Raw genomic sequence first — 12,782 nt, 5'->3', positions numbered from 1 at the left:
CCCATCTTCAGCATAGTTGAATCTCCTGTCTTATTGTCCAATGCCACATTTTGATGGCCTGTATCACTTTTCTTCATATGTTCTACTACTTCAGCTTCACAATGTATAGAGCAATCAGAATTTTCCAGTCATCACCAAAGGCTTCTGCATCAGCGTTGACACTCTCCACCCTCTTTGGTTTATGCTTCTGTGTTTTCTTCCATGCTTCCTCCTTATAATTCTCAGATTTATTGGAGGTCCCACTAGAAGGATCAACACCAATCCGTGCATGTTCCTCCTCTACTAGTTCAATATCTTTCGTTTCACCTTTGCTTTTGAAAACTACACTGTAATTTACAAAACAAAAGTTGAAAGGAAAGATATTGACCTGATAGACGAGGAAGAAGCACAGGTTGGTGGTGATTGTTCTAGTGCAACCTCGAATAAAGCTGAGATTTATAACGAGGAGGCACGGAAGAAAACACAGAAGCATAAGCCAAAGAGGGTGGAGAGTGTCAATGCTGATGCAGAAGCCTTTGGTGATCACTGGAAAATTCTGATTGTTTTATGCATTCTGAAGCTGAAGCACTAGAACATACGAAGAAAAGAGATACAGGCCATCAAAGTGTGTCATTGGACAATGAGACAGGAGATTCAACTATGCTGAAGATGGGAGATTCAAATAAAGTTGTGATAAAACAAGACATGAAGGGAAGAGAGCATAAATATGGGTTTAACAACAATGAACGTGAGAAGCCAGAGAAGAAAAGGGTGGTGGATGATGAAACTGGCGACAAACATGAGCTGGATGAAGTCCTAAGGAGGCAAATTGAAACAAAAAACCAATGCCTCAATAAGAGAAAAATGTAGTTGTCACTTACTAGGTTTGGTGACCTCTGTCTCTGCAGAAAATTACATTAGCCGATGTTAATCAATTCTCCTTCATCATGATCATTTCGATTTGCATGAACGTCGTCAGCTTCTTCTTCTCCAACAACGTTACCAGTGATTTGAGCGATCAAAGGACTAACATAGGTGTCCATGTATGAATCATCATCTTCTACATTAACACCAACTGTTTTGCCCTGCAGAACCACGCACCACCTTTCATCACAAGGGTCTTGCACGTAAAATACTTGTCTAGCTTGTTCTGCCATGATGAAAGGGTCATTGTGGTAACCAAGTTTCTTTAGATCTACCAGGGTAAATCCTATATCATCGGTGCGCACACCGGTGTTGCTGTCAACCCATTTACATTTGAAAACACATACTGTAAATTTCACATAATTAAGCTCCCAAATTTCACCAATGAACCCAAAGTAAGGGATGGAAGCTACATAGGGATTGGCGTCATTGACACTTGCAAAGTGTTGAGATTCAGCCCTTAGGGTGACCCCGCTGTTCTGCATTGTACCTTTGTCATCTTGTGCTTTTGTGTAAAATGAATACCTGTTTATGTCGTATCCTTGCCAGGTTATAACATTTCTTTTAGGCCCATCTGCTAGTTTTCTTAATGTTTCTGAAGCATTCTCATCTGCAAAGATTGTATCTTTAAACCAATCACAGAAAGTTTTGTTATGCTTTTTCAACGCCCAATTCTTTGACATTTTCGGATTATTCTGTTTGACTAAAGCTTCATGCTTAACTATGTATGGCAAAACTTCATTACTGTTGTTCAAGACATACAAGTGAGCTTGTAACAAATCTTCTACACTTGGAGTGATCACCTGCAATCCTCTTGAACCCTTACCACCCACTCTGTCATCATGTCGACACTCAGGAAGCCCAACAGCTTTAGCCTTCTCTAAGTATTCTGAACAAAATTCAATGGCTTCTTCTGCAATGTACCTCTCAACAATAGATGCTTCCGGACGATATAGATTCTTTGTATACCCTTTTAAGATCTTCATGTATCGCTCAACCGGGTACATCCACCGTAGATAAACAGGACTACAACATTTGATTTCTTTGACCAGATGCACAATCAAGTGAATCATGATGTCAAAGAAAGCAGGGGGAAAATACATCTCCAACTGGCACAGTATAATTGCGGCCTCATTTTCCAACTCATCAAACATTACTGGATCAATCACTTTGCTACATATAGCATGGAAGAAAAAGCACAGGCGAGTTATGGTGAACCTGACTTTGTTTGGCAAGATGTCTCGTATAGTCACGGCTAACAATTGTTGCATGAGCACGTGACAATCGTGAGACTTTAACCCTACAAGCTTAAGCTCCTTCAACTTCACAAGGCTCTTAATATTTGAAGAGTATCCTTGTGGAACCTTCACCTGACGAAGACACTGACAAAAACTTATCTTCTCCTTCTTGGACAAAGTATGGCAGGCTGGGGGCAAGTAAATTTTCTTCCCATCAGACCTTGGATGCAACTGTGATCTTATACCCATATCAGCTAGATCTTGACGGGTATTCAAGCCATCCTTCGTCTTGCCTTGAATGTTAAGGAGCGTCCCAATCACACTGTCACAAACATTTTTCTCCACATGCATAACATCAATACAATGTCTAACGTCAAGATCACACCAGTACGGAAGATCAAAGAAAATGGACCTCTTCTTCCATATGCAACTCTGACTTTTATCCTTCTTTTGGGTCTTCCCAAATACAGTGTTCAGGTGTTGAACCCGCTGATATACCTGCTCACCAGTCAACGGTATCGGCGCAATATCATGCTCTTGACTTCCATTAAAAGCTTTTCTCAGTTGTCTGTAAGGATGATTGGGTGTTAGAAAGCGGCGATGCCTACTGTAGACTGTTTTTCTCCCATGTTTCAGTTGTATGTAACTTGTATTTTCTTCACAAATGGGGCATGCATGATGACCCTTAACACTGTAACCGCTGAGATTTCCATATACTAGAAAGTCATTAATGGTACAAAAAAGCATTGCACGCATTTCAAACGTCTCCTTGCAAAACGCATCAAACACTACAACCCCCTTGTCCCACAACTTTCTCAGATCTTCAACCAACGGACTTAGATAAACGTCAATGTCATTTCCTGGCTGTCTTGGGCCGATATCATCATACACAACATCATATATTTTCGCTTCATGCACAACCAAGGAGGCAAATTGTAAATTACTAGCAGAACTGGCCATGAACTGTGTTGAGTGCTTAAGGTGCCATATGGATTCATTCCATCACTGGCTAGTCCAAGTCTAAGATTTCTTGGCTCATTCCTGAAATCCGGATACAAACCATCAATCTTCTTCCACTGGGAGCAATCAGCCGGATGACAGACCATTCCATCAGAAATCCTTCCATTTGCATGCCATGCAAGGTCTTTTGCGTCGTCCTCGTTAGCAAACAGACGCTTAAACCTTGGAATGATTGGAGGATACCACAAAACCTTCGCTGGGGGGGCCTTGTTGCAGTTTTCATCAGAATTGCTTTCCTCTTCATCCTTCGCTTTGTACCGTGAAGTCCCATAGACAGGGCATTTAGACATTTCTTGGAATTCATGCCTGTACAATATGCAATCATTGGGGCAAGCATGAATCTTCTGATACTCCATACCCATGGGACACAATATCTTCTTCGCCTTATAGTAACTTTTAGGCAATGTGTTGTCCTCTGGAAGCAGATTGTGCACTACCTCAAGCAGTGAGGTGAAACTTTTGTCACTCCACCCATACCTGGCCTTCACATTAACCAGACTTAACACAGCAGACAACAGGGTTAAGGAATTCTTGCACCCTGCATACAAAGGCTTCTTAGAATCACTCTGCAATCCTTCATACACAGGGGCGTGTGCTTGCTGGAAAGACTCCTGTCCAAGGTCACGAATCATGTCCTCTAACCGATCTCCCATTTCTACATCAAACGATTCAGATTGGTACTCACTCTGCATGTCTGTCACTTCACCATGCCATATCCACGTCGTGTAATTCTTCTTAATCCCATCACACAATAGATGGTCCCGTATGTCATCGAGTAATTGTCATCTTCCATTCAAACAGTTGATGCAAGGACAATAATATTTTCCTTCTTCATTCAGTCGACCTCTTTCTGAAGCAAATTGCAAGAACTGTTCGACACCATCCTCATATTATGGGCTCATGCGACTTGCATTCATCCAACTTCGATCCATCTACGCAATTCCATGCATGAAAATCTCACTTTTTTATTTATAGGTGTGGCCCTATCCCATTTAGGAAAAATGTCTTTTATGTTAGCTTCAATCGTCAAGGTTACCATTATTTACAAAAATTTGACTAAATTTCGGCAGCATTTCGCATTGGTCTCCAAGTACACGACATGACATCGGTCAAATGAATTTCCCGATAATCAAGTATGCACTCGAAGAACAACTTGAAATGCAGTGAACCGAAATTTAATCAAATTAATGAAAATAATAATAACCTTCACGAATTAATCTAACATAAAAATACCAGTCTCCCCAAACTATCCAAACGGACAATTCAAGACTAAATACAATGGCTAATGCAAACTGTCCGCAAGAGTCATTGCATTCAGTCTCAAACGGGAATCTAAGGTTCACTCACCATGAACAACAATTGTTTATATAGCAAATTACACTGATCACATACAAGAACATACAAAAGGTCAAATTCAATTACAGACAAATATAGACATCAACAATTGTTTATGTAACTAATTTCAAATGCTGGGTTTGAAGGGTGCTTATGGTTTACTATTGTAGTTGGGTATATGTGTGTATCATGAGGATCTGTGTGTATCATGAGGGTTGAGACAAGGAGACCCTTTGGCTCCATTACTCTTTGACTTAGTGGCTGAAGGACTGACAGGGCTAATGAGGGTCTGTGTGTGTGTGTGTCTATTTCTGTGTGTGTGTATGTATATGGCTGTGTGTGTGTGTGTGGGTTTCTGGCTGTGTGTGTGTGTGTGTTTCTGTGTGTGTGTGTGTGTGTTATGGTTGTGTGTGTGTGTGTGTGTGTGTGTGTCTGTTTCTGTGTGTGTGTGTGTGTGTGTGTTTCTGTGTGTGTGTGTGGCTGTGGCTGTGTGTGTGTGTGTGGGTGTGTGGCTGTGTGTGTGTGTCTGTGTTTTTGTGTGTCTATGTTTCTGTCTATGTGTGTGTGTGTATGGCTGTGTGTGTGTGTGTGGGTGTGTGGCTGTGTGTGTGTGTGTCTGTGTTTTTGTGTGTCTATGTTTCTGTCTGTGTGTGTGTGTGTGTGTGTGTGTGTGTGTGTGTGTGTGTGTGTGTGTGTGTGTGTGTGTGTGTGTGTGTGTGTGTGTGTGTGTGTGTGTGTGTGTGTGTGTGTGTGTGTGTGTGTGTGTGTGTGTGTGTGTGTGTGTGTGTGTGTGTGTGTGTGTGTGTGTGTGTGTGTGTGTGTGTGTGTGTGTGTGTGTGTGTGTGTGTGTGTGTGTGTGTGTGTGTGTGTGTGTGTGTGTGTGTGTGTGTGTGTGTGTGTGTGTGTGTGTGTGTGTGTGTGTGTGTGTGTGTGTGTGTGTGTGTGTGTGTGTGTGTGTGTGTGTGTGTGTGTGTGTGTGTGTGTGTGTGTGTGTGTGTGTGTGTGTGTGTGTGTGTGGGTGTGTTTCTGTGTGTGTGTGTCTGTGTGTGTGTTGAAGAACCTGTGTGTGTGTTTGTGTGTGTGGGTGTGTGTGTGTGTGTGTGTGTGTGTGTGTGTGTGTGTGTGTGTGTGTGTGTGTGTGTGTGTGTGTGTGTGTGTGTGTGTGTGTGTGTGTGTGTGTGTGTGGGTGTGTTTCTGTGTGTGTGTGTCTGTGTGTGTGTTGAAGAACCTGTGTGTGTGTTTGTGTGTGTGGGTGTGTTTCTGTGTGTGTGTGTCTGTGTGTGTGTTGAAGAACCTGCCCCAAGACACAGCAGACACTTGTGCATACAGGATGTTGCTACTACTGTACCGAATTTCTGATCAACAGAAACAAATTATTATGAATATGGGGAATAACACCAACGACGGATGGGAGTGGAAGCTATCTTGGAGGAGGGCTCTTTTTGATAGTGAAATTCAAATGGCAGATAATTTCCTTGGAGAACTATCACAGCAGCAGATTCAGCCAAATACGGAGGATAGGTGCAGCAGGAAGCATGATCAAACTGGATACTACTCAACAAAAAGCGGATATGACTTGATATGGGAAGCACAGATGGGAGCTAATCAGAATTTGGACTTTGTGGACATTTGGAAGCTCAAAATACCAAGTAAATCACTGGTTTTTGCTTGGAGGCTAATTAGGGACAGACTTCCAACTAGGATGAATCTTAGAAGGCGGCAGGTTGTGATAATTAAATGAGGTACAGTGCCCATTTTCTATCTGATGAATGGCTATCCCTATGGCCAGATTCTACCCAATTTGTGCTTAATAGAGATTTCTCTGACCATTGCCCCATCCTCTTGAGGTCTACAACAGTGGATTGGGGGCCTAGACCTTTCAAAGTAATGGACTGGTGGTTGAAGGACAAAGATTTTCATAAAATGGTGTCTCATAGATGGGGCAACTATCATCCTAGTGGTTGGGGTGGATATGCTTTAAAGCTGAAACTGAAGTTCATTAAGGGATGCATCAGACAGTGGAGCTTGCAAAATGGTGTTATCAATGCTTCTAAAATTCAGAATTTAAAGAAGGAGCTGAATGACTTGGAAGCTGGTAGCAGTACTGGAATTCTATCTCAAGCTGAGGTGGATTTAAAGAAATCCTTGCAGGAATGATAGTTTGAGTTCAAACTTAGCAAATGGAAGCAGAAAAGCCTATCCATGGGAGGAAGGATAACTGTCATTAATTCTGTTTTAACAGCTCTTCCCATCTACATGTTGTCCTTCTTTAGAGTCCCTAAAAAAGTAGTGCACAAGCTAGTCTCAATCCAGAGAAATTTTCTTTGGGGAGGAGATTCTGAAGTGGCTAAGATTGCTTGGGTAAATTGGGATACTATTTGCCTTCCCAAGAACAGAGGGGGTCTTGGGATTAAAGACTTGGCTAAGTTTAATGAAGCCTTGCTTGGTAAATGGGGCTGTGACTTGGCAAATAATCAGGATCAGCTTTGGGCCAGAATATTAATGTCCAAATATGGAGGGTGGAATACTCTTTGCTGTGGCAGAAACAAAGCAGACTATTCTCCTTGGTGGAAGGATTTGAAAAATGTTTTCCAACCGCACCATAGAAACTGCATCTCCAATAATTTGAAGTGGAAGTTAGGTGATGGGAACACAATCAAGTTCTGGAAAGACAAGTGGAGGGAAGAGGATGATCTAAGTCTTCAAGAAAAGTACCCAACTCTATTTCAAGTGAGTACTCAGCAAAATCAGAATATCAACTCTATGGGCATCTTATCTGGTAGTAATTGGGAGTGGAAGATACAATGGAGGAGGCATTTCTTTGACCACGAAATTGACACCTTAGCAGCATTCATGGCTAACATTGAGGGTATCCAAATTCAACCTTTAACTCGGGATTTCCTCAGTTGGGGGGCTGATCCTGCTGGTTATTACTCCACAAAGTCAGCTTACAACCTCCTTAAGGCTGAGGCCAGCTCTAATTCTAAAGACAGCAACTATAAGACCATTTGGAAATTGCAAATTCCCCCAAGAGCATCTGCTTTCTCTTGGAGAATCTTCAAGAATAGACTACCTACTAGGGATAATCTAAGGAGGAGGCATGTCGAGCTGCCCTCTTACAATTGCCTTCTTTGTGATCAGGAAGAGGAAACTGTTGACCATATTATGTATTCTTGCAGGAAAACTTGTGTTCTTTGGTGGGAGATTTTGAGATGGGTTAATAGGATGGGTCCTTTCCCTCTTCAACCCAATTGCCACTTCCTGCAATTCTCTCAATGGAGTGGAAACAACAAGGTAGACAATCGGTGGAAAGCTCTATGGATAGCTCTATCCATGACTATTTGGAAGCATAGAAATGCCTTGGTGTTTAATAACCAGAATTTCTGCACCGAAAAAGTCACTGCTTCAGCTTTATTTCACACTTGGTCTTGGATCAACTGCATGGAGAAAGACTTTCACACACACTTTAATCAGTGGTCTACTTGCTTAAAGGAGGAAATGTCTTAGGGGTTTTTTGTTGCTTGGGTAACCACCTATTGTGGTTTTATCTTATGTAGATGGGGATGGCAGATTTCTGCCTTGTATATTTTGTTATATTTCAGTACATCTAGTACTGACCCTATTAATATTATCATATTTTTGCTGTGCAAAAAAAAATTAATACAAATTATAATTTTGCTGATAAAAAAAAGATAATACAAAAGAGACAGAAGGGCAGTGGCAGTCACAACATATATATAGACACAGTTTAAATCACAGTAAATACTTCAAAGATATCAGTCCAATGAAACAAAGGTCATGTAGACAGGCATAGCATAAGTTACAAATATACCAGTAATGCATACAACAACAATTTCAAATTAGTTTTCCAATCTAAGATATAAATACCTGACTTTGAGGCTTCAAAGATATAATCAAACCGCTTCCGCAGCAACGCCAATTAGCAGTAGTAAATGATAGCCCTAAAAAAAACCATACAGAAATTAGCCACAGTGTATTTAAAGCCTTTTATGAACAATATGACTCTCACTTCATGGTGATAAATTGACTCTCAAAACACATTATACTGAGAGTGTATTTAAAGCCTTTTTAAGTCATTCTATCAAACAGCTCATTGACAATTTTTTAAGAATACATATCATACTTCTATCCAGTCAAACTAAAGCAATAACTAATTAATTTAATTAAACATGGACCAATTTAGATGTGAATCATTAAAGGTAGATGATGGCATTCAAAGAATGATAGCGCCGGTTCAAATTTTAAGAAGAAAAAAAAACAATTACACTATATTTCAATTATAGACAATAATAGTGCCCATCTTAATACCACCACATGGATAGCAACAGAATTAGTAAAACTGCAACCTGCCTGTCCACCCATTAACCTAATTACCCAGTCACTGTAAAGTTTGAAATGTTCTGAACCATAAAATAAAACTGCAACATGCCTGTTCAGCAGCAGTGGGGCAATTATCATCCTCCAGGATGGGGAGGATATGTTCTGAACCATAAAATAAAACTCCTCAAACAGTGCATAAAGCAGTGGAGCTTAACAAATGGTGAAGCTAATGCTAGAAAAGTTACTATGATTAAAAAGGAGCTAAATGCTTTGGAGAATGTTCTAAATGACAGACCTCTATCCCAAGTGGAAGTCACTCTTAAGAAATCTCTTCAAGTTCAATTGTGGGAGGCAGCTTATGCATATGAATCTATGTTGAGACAAAAGACTAGAATTAAGTGGCTAAAAGAAGGGGACAAAAACTCTACTTATTTTCACAGATTGATCAATCATAGAAGAAGAAAAAATGCTATTCCAGGTATTTTCATGGATGGTGTGTGGATTCATGAACCTTGCAGGGTTAAAAATGCAATTGTCCTTTATTTCAAAGACAGATTTTTGGAGGATTGTTCTAACAGGCCAACACTGGATGGTGTTTACTTCTCCTCTCTGGATCTAAGAGACAAAGAAAGCGTTGTGTCCAGATTTAATGAATTGGAGATCAAATCTGCAGTTTGGAATTGGAGATCAACTGTGAAAAGACTAGGAGTCTTTGGTGGGAGACAATGAGATGGGTTAATAGAGTGGGTTCCTATTCCATAGATCCAAAGAATCATTTTTTACAATTCACCCAGTGGAATAGCAAAGATAGTACCAACAAAAGATGGGAATTTCTATGGCTAGCCCTGTCCTTCTCCATTTGGTACCATAGAAATGCCAAGATATTCAAGAACCAGCCGTTCACTCCTGAAAAGGTCATGGATGATGCCTTGTTCCACACCTGGTCCTGGATAAAATGTGTGGAGAAGGACTTCCAAATGCACTTTAATTTCTGGTCAACCAATCTAAAGGATGTTCTTTCTTAGAGGGGATGGGTTTGTATTTTTGTGGGCTATATTCGGTCTCTCCTAATGGGATGCAGACTGTAATTGTCTTGCTTTTTAACTTTGTATCTTCAGTACACCTAGTACTCAATTTCATATATAATATATTGATTTTTGCTGTGCAAAAATAAATGTCTCTTTGTAATATGTAGTACCACTACTAATTATCAATATAAATTATCTTTGCAGTTGAAAAAAATAATATTAAACAGAATAGTACCACAGGTACTGAAAATAAAAGATACAAGACACAAAAGTGCCACCTTCCAAAAAGCAAAACAAACCCAACAATAACCCAGCACAAGGACCCCAATACATATAATCAGAAATTTAACCAAAGGCCATCATAAGCACCTTTTGAGGTTCAAAAGGAATGCCATGAAATAGCAAGGAATTCCTATGCAATCAGCAGACCTTTCTATTTCTATTTTTTACACATTTAAAACTCAAACATATAAAATAAAAACTATATAACAAACTAACAAAGATAAAGACAAAAAAAAAGGAAATATAAACTCACCTCAGTTGGTGCTGCTGCCCATCATTTCACTCTCACAACAAATAGGAATCATGTACCTGCATGGAAGAAATAATCACACAACACACAATGATCAGAATAAGCAAATGCATATAATTAAGCATGATACAATATCAATATTCATGGAAGTAACAATGACTTGTCAAAAATTTGGATGAAATTCAATATGTAAATCAAAGCTTTTTCCCTGAAACCCTCTGTGTAAATCAAAGCTTTGTCCCTGAAACCCTCTATGTAAATTTGACAGCCTCATGTCTCCCTTCCTGAAAACCCACTAAAAACTGCCTAACCCCCCTGTTGTTACTCCATAATTTATTCTACAATAACTGCTTAAGGCAGTTACATATGGTCCTAAATCACTACACATTCAGTTACGATTAACCCTTTGTGCCTAACTAGGGTTTCGAAACATCACAACAGAGACAGACCATTGAACAATGGATTTTCATCATTAACATACAATAGAGACATACCTTCGATGGAAGCGCAGACACGAACTCCACAAACGCGAACTCGACAATGTGGTTGCAGTCACAGAAGCGCAGCCCAGTTTGCGACAAACACGAACTCAGGCAGAAAGAGAAACAACAATAAAGCCCTGGGTTAAAACGACGAACGCCTAATGTTAAAACAACGAACGCCTAATGTTAAAACGAAAGGACGTACCTCAATGGATAAGTGCCAAAGACGATCTCCACAAACATGATCTCCACAATGTGGTTGCAGTCACGGAAGCACAGGCGACTTTGACACAAGGAGAAAGAAGAAGAACGATATGGTTCAAGCGTAAGGAGAAAGAAGAAGAACGATAGGGTTCAAGCGCGCGGGTTGTGCAATTTCAGAACTTTAATATATAATGATAACATCGGTTTTTTAAAAATAACCGATGTTAACATCAACTACGTAACATCGGTTATAATAAAACCGATGTTAACATCGACTCGATAACATCGGTTTTTACAAAACCGATGTTAACAAAGGCATACTAACATCGGTTTTTCCAAAACCGATGTTAACTAAGTCTACTTATTTACAAAAATGCCACCGTACTTTCGTTAACATCGGTTTTAGCTATAACCGATGTTAATTGGGCGATGTTGAAAGCTTTTTTTTTAGTAGTGAATACATGGCCTTGTTGAGACATAATGTCTCGTGCGGCTTGTCTTCCTTGAAGCTGCTGTGTTGCCAGAGAGGGAAACACCACGTTGCCGAAGAGTGAGGCACTGCCGCAAAGTTCGTTCATGACTCGTGGGATGGTGAGAAAACCTAGACCAAAGAGCATGAAATTGTGAAAGGAAAAAAGGCTTATTGGCTTAATGTGCAGCCAACGATAAACCAAAACGTCGTCATTTTTGATTATTTTTTAAAAAAAATTACAGTTTTAAGTAAAAATCGGTAAAACCAATTAATCCATCAGGTTTTATTGGTTTTCAACTAGTTCAATGATTTTTTAATTGGTTTAAGGACATCCCGATTTTTAAGAAGCTTTGGACCGGACACATGATCAGTTCTTGATCAAACTGGTCGATCTGGTTTGGGTTTCAAAGCCATGGTTTATATAAAAGTGGGAAGGTAAACCGTAATAGCTATCAACATATCAAAACTAAGAGTAAGAAAAGACAACGTAATTGTTTTGTAGCTAATTAACAAAACCAAAAATCATATACAACAAACAAAGTTACCATTATCTTCAAAATAACTTAGTTACAAATCTACTATAATAAATATAAGAATGCAAATCCCTAATGAAATTACATTTATAACCACTTTCAAAATTTTGACACTTTTTCCATTTTGAATAAATACGTAATTTTAATCTTTTGTCCTAACCTATTAAATTTTGAATTTCCCTTTTCAAATCCATTTTCTTTCCTCCCTCTCTTTCTCTTTTTTGGTTCTTCTTCTCCTTTCTTCCCTTCTCTCTTTTCTTCCTACCTTGTAGACCTACACCTTCCTCCTCTCCCCACTCCCTCTCCATCAATAACTCTTACTCCCGCAAGCCCTTTTCATCGCGCCATTGTACCGCAATCAACAAACTCCAAAAAATGCTCGCAACAAAAGTATTAAAGGAGAGGGCTGGTCTAAAACAAAACAAATCTCAGAAAACAAAACCCAAAGTGCATCATCGAAGTGTCATTTCTCTCTTTTTTCCCTCACTTTCAGTTATTCCATTCTTCCTCTTCTCTGCATGTTTCTTACCATTTCTCAAATGAAATAAAACAAACAATCATCAAGGTCATGTTTGCATTTCGACTCTTAGTTTTTTTTTGTTTTTTTAAAATGAAATTGTAACTGTAACATCCCATTTTTTTGTAAAATAAATAAAAAAGTTTTATTTAAAAATTGATAGAGTTTTTAGAAATT

At 39.4% G+C, this 12,782-nt stretch overlaps 1 long non-coding RNA gene across 1 annotated transcript; it reads right to left on the bottom strand.

The window, feature by feature from the left end:
• Positions 1–8,428: 8,428 nt before the first annotated feature.
• On the bottom strand, positions 8,429–10,973 carry LOC114367131. Its single transcript, XR_003657124.1, has 3 exons — positions 10,892–10,973; positions 10,401–10,456; positions 8,429–8,458 (listed from the first exon to the last, which is right to left on the bottom strand). It is a non-coding gene; the product is annotated as an uncharacterized LOC114367131 (long non-coding RNA).
• Positions 10,974–12,782: the final 1,809 nt, after the last annotated feature.

Source organism: Glycine soja, chromosome 9, assembly GCF_004193775.1.
Source record: "Glycine soja cultivar W05 chromosome 9, ASM419377v2, whole genome shotgun sequence".
Classification (NCBI taxonomy): domain Eukaryota; kingdom Viridiplantae; phylum Streptophyta; class Magnoliopsida; order Fabales; family Fabaceae; genus Glycine; species Glycine soja.
The sequence above is the reverse complement of the archived record's forward strand: the minus strand, read 5'-3'. Positions and strand labels throughout refer to the sequence as shown.